Source organism: Macaca fascicularis, chromosome 8, assembly GCF_037993035.2.
Source record: "Macaca fascicularis isolate 582-1 chromosome 8, T2T-MFA8v1.1".
NCBI classification, from domain to species: Eukaryota; Metazoa; Chordata; class Mammalia; order Primates; family Cercopithecidae; genus Macaca; species Macaca fascicularis.
The window spans coordinates 16,709,638-16,714,275 of NC_088382.1; the positions used below are offsets into that span (position 1 = coordinate 16,709,638).

The window sequence follows — 4,638 nt, forward strand, 5'->3', positions numbered from 1 at the left end:
AGAAAATGATACTGAAACATATAATATTCAAATTCTCTAAAAGCAATAAAGATAATCTTAAAAGCAAACGTAAAAATGACACATTATATACAAAAGAACAAATGTAAAAATATGACCTTTTTTTTTGGCGGGGGAGTCAGGAACAATGCACGTGAGAAGAGCTGAACAACATCGTAGTGTACTAAACTTTTAAAAAATTTAAAAACTTACCAACCTAGAATTTTATCTCCAGTGAAAATATCTCACAAAGTGAAGGCAAAGTAAATACTTTCTCAGAAATATGAAAGCTGAAATTGTTCCTCACTGGCAGAGTTCCACCCTGAGACCCGTTAAAGAAAATCCTTCAAGAAAAAGGAAAATAATGAAACTGAAATACAAATCTATACAAAAGAATGATGTCACAGAAAATGACAATTATGTGAGTAAATGCTTATATTAGTTTTCTAGGACTGCTGTAACAAAGCACTTCAAACGGGGTGTCTTAAAGGACAGAAATTTATTGTTTCACAGTTCTAGGGGCTAAAAGTTCAAAACTGAGGTGTTGACAGGGCCATATTTTCTGTGAAATATTTAGGGAAGAAGTATGCCTTGCTTCTTTGTAGCTTCTGGTGTTTGCTGGCAATTCTCATCTTCCTCAGCTTGCAGATGCATTACTACAATTGAGGTAGGAAGCGGGATAGAACTCCAGAGGTGGGGCTTGGAAACTGGAGCAAATTGAGGACTAGTTAAAACAGGGATGAAGTGGAAGCAACTTTTCATAAAACATGCCCAGCAGTGTGCCATGTCAGCTTACCATTGCCATGGCAAGACCTGGGAGTTACCACCCTTTTCCATGCAATGATCCAACAACCAAAGTTACTACCCTTTTTTTTTTTTTTTTTTTTAAAGAAATTTCTGCATAAACTTCCCCTTAATCTGCAGGTGATTAAAGGTAAGTATAAATATGACTGCAGAACTGCTCTGAGCTGCTAGTCTCTGCCAAGGGGGGGGTAGTCCTCCTCTGCAGAAACAGTCACAGAGCTGTAACACTGCCAGAGCTGGAACATAGCCACTTCAGTAAATCTGTTTTCTTCCACCACTGGTTCATCCTTGAATTCTTTCCTGGGGAAGCAAAGAACCCTCCCAGGCTAAGCCCCCGTGGCTAAGCTCCAATGTGGGGCTCACATTTAATTGGAGATCCACTCTACTTTAGGATGGTAACTTCTTAACATGGTATCTGTGGTGATCCTATTTCTCTTGCAGTTAAGACTTCAGCATATCATTTGGGGGAATACAGTTGAACCCACAACAAGACATACGGATGTTTTTCTTAGTATTCAAATTTCTTTAAAAGCTAATTGACTTGAAAATAATGCAACTTGGATTTATTCTACTTAATGACTCCAGGCATTCTGTTAAATAGGTATAATTGTTTCTATGTTGAAGTTATTTAAGTTTAAAAACTATATATTCATGGATGCTATTTTTTTTATTTGATTTAGTTTTAGTTGAGCTCTGGAGAAAATCTAGCCAGTACCTACATCACTGATGTGAACCCTTGCATATTGTAAATAGATTAAAGCCACAGCATTTTAAAAATTCCTTAAAAATAAGTTGGTCACTCAAAAATATGTAGCTAAACAGAATGAAGTATTAAACTGAATGGAGACCCTCGGGAGTATAACAGATTCCATGGACAAGAAAACGCTTCTGGCTCAATGGTTTGCTTCAGTTTGTGACAGAGAACTTGTGTAATATACACACAAGTAGTGAATGAAGAATCTCACAGACTTCCAGGTAAAAAAATGTGAAGTCAGACCTTAAAATACCAAATGGATTATTGTTTCCTCCCAACAGTCTCTGTCCCTACAGATTTCATCTCATAGTGACTACATTTCATTAATTAGAACAGGAGACAGGAGAGTAAAGAAGGTATTTTTTTTGAAATTTTGTTGTTTGAAAATTGTAAAACGTTGCAATCATAATGCCCCTGTGTCTACTGTCTGCTAGGCTTTATTGCCTGATTGCCTTCTGCTACATGCATTAGCACTACTACCCTTGAAAGACACACACACACACACACACACACGCACACATAAATATACATCGTGGAACTTTTGGTTTAACCACCCAGCCATGGTTTCCAGGGTGGTAAACCATTTAAGTCAAAAGCAATCACCAGTGCCCTAGACACCACCCTCATAAAAACAGAGAACTCCCTGGCCTGGGTCAGAATGTGCCTCTTCCATGCTCCATGGACTCTTGGAAAAATATTTTTATTACGTAATTCCTAGCACCTGGAAATGCTGTATTTTGTGGAGAACTAGAGGGAATTTTAACTTGTCATAATCTCACAGGGGAGATCTCATCATTTCAAAAGAGAGCTCCCACTTTCATTATCACAGAACCATTTCAGTCAGAATGCCGTAAGAGATTGCATAGAAGAAAAATGGCCTAGAAGGGTTGATTTCACAAAAATTAATAGAATAATAAGACAAAGCAAGGATAAAGTAAATTCAGAATGGAAATAGGCTTTGATAACGCTTCTAAAATTATTTTTGAAACAGCATTAGCTGTTTGGAATACTAGTCACAACTTAAGCCTTGAGAACAATTAAAATCCATCTAAGTCAGCTTGTGATTTAAATGTGCAGCAAACAGTAATGAAGTGGAGCAAAGGAAAATGCAAATTTCGTCAAAGGCAATTTGAAGATTCTCAACATTTTATAGACCACCTTAATAGACATAGCTATCCAAATGTGTATTTTTGTTTGCATTTTAATTGCAATGAGTCATTTAAGCTGCCATTCCAGCTTGCCCGGCATACAAAAAGTCACAGGCTATTTCAAACTCAGTAGTTTTCCAGAATTCCATGAGCTTTTGGAAGATCTTCTTGTGCTGTATGAACAAGAAGCTCAGCAGTCTTTAAGTAAAACACCAGAATCATCTGCACAATCCAGTGAAACAATTGTTTGGGATGTTCACACAGACTCAAATCCTAATCATCAGGAACAAGATTCATCTAGTAATGAGAAACAAACTATTAGTCTGCCAGTTTCTACTAGCAAATCAAGGAAAGATTCTACAGAACCAAAGGCACGTGTAGAAAGTATGGAAAAGAAAACAGTTTAGTTCAGAATAGAAATGAACGTTCTGATGATGGTTTCAAATATGAGCTTCATAGACAAAAAGATGCCTGACAAAGAGCCAAATTCTGAAAATAATCGTAGTAGTAGTGATTTAGTCAATGGACACAGTGAGGTAGAGGAAACACCTTTAGTTTGATCAGATCCTGCTTTGAAAATTGATGCAAACAGAATCAGGACAGAAAATGGTTCCATTTTACCTAGTGTTGTACCACAAGAATACAATACCTTACCGGTATCTCAGGCACCTTCCAAACCAAATCTGACAAGTGAACATACTTCATATGGTTTGATTTTAACAAAACCAGTTACCTTGATGAACAATATCTTAGTAGGCCCAAATGCAGAAAATTTCTTACTGATAGATGCCTGTTCTGATCAAGATAACGTGTGTAAAATATTAGTGAAAAGATGTGGCAAATGCCTGACCACCTACTGTAATGCAGAGGCACTTGGGGCTCATCTTGACTGATAAAAATGTTTCACAAAGATCTGTCAATCAAGCAGTAGTGTGAAAAAAGCACTATAAAAATGCATCATCAGTTTGCTATTTCCCTGATGGCCTTAATTTTAGAGTGGTCTCGGATTACTAAAGATAAAGACAAAACACGTTTTCTAGAATGAACTCAGAGGAGATGGAGTGGCTTAGACTCTAAAAGGGTTATTATAAAACTCCCGAAGTACCAGTTCTCCAGAAAACCACATTTAAAAAAGTTTATGATGATTAATAGCAGCAGCATGTTCAGTTTCGCTTATATGAGAAACATGTTTAGGCAACTCGGTGGAAAACCAGCTAAGGCTATACAGAAAGGGAAAAGTGTGGGGTGTGGGGCTCGTTTACAATAATTATCAATTTAAAGTATTTTATTCTACAACAATCTAAAACAGGGATAAAAAGAACAAAAGGGCAAACTGTTTAAAAGTGGATCTCCTAATGCCCCAATGTCCGATATTCCAGTTACTCTAAATAATAAAATCTTCATTCAAGGCAGATAATCTCATAAGACCCTATTATATTAGAGCTTCTTGAATGAGGCTACTATGGAAGTGGGAAATTTCTTCCAGGTAGCATCTATATTTTATTAAATTAGGATTTCCAGGTCATGATAGATCAGATGTTTTTTTTTTTTTTTTTAATTTCCTCGTTCGTCTTGAATGAGGCTACTGTGGAAGTACGAATTTTCTTCCAGGTAGCATGTGTATTTTATTAGGATTTCCAGGTCATGATAGATGAGATGATTTCTTTTTATTTCCCGGTTTTATCATCAGCATTCACTATGCAATGATGATGATTATAAGTCAATTCCAAATTTAAATTTGTTTTTGTTATGTGCCCTACATTAGGCTGTGGAATTTACATTTAGGTAACTAAATACAACTCATAACCAAGTTTTAAAATCTTTAAGGTCAGCTAAAAAATGTTTTCTATATTTTTTGATACTGAAATGTAATGATTTTTATTTCAGTTCATTCTAAAAGTATGCCTTGTAATAAAAAGTCTATTTGTAAAAAAA

General features: G+C 36.0%; 1 pseudogene; it reads left to right on the forward strand.

Annotated features, from left to right (window-relative positions):
• The first annotated feature begins 280 nt into the window (after positions 1-280).
• LOC102134638 (zinc finger protein 654-like) lies at positions 281-3,596 on the forward strand (annotated as a pseudogene).
• Positions 3,597-4,638: the final 1,042 nt, after the last annotated feature.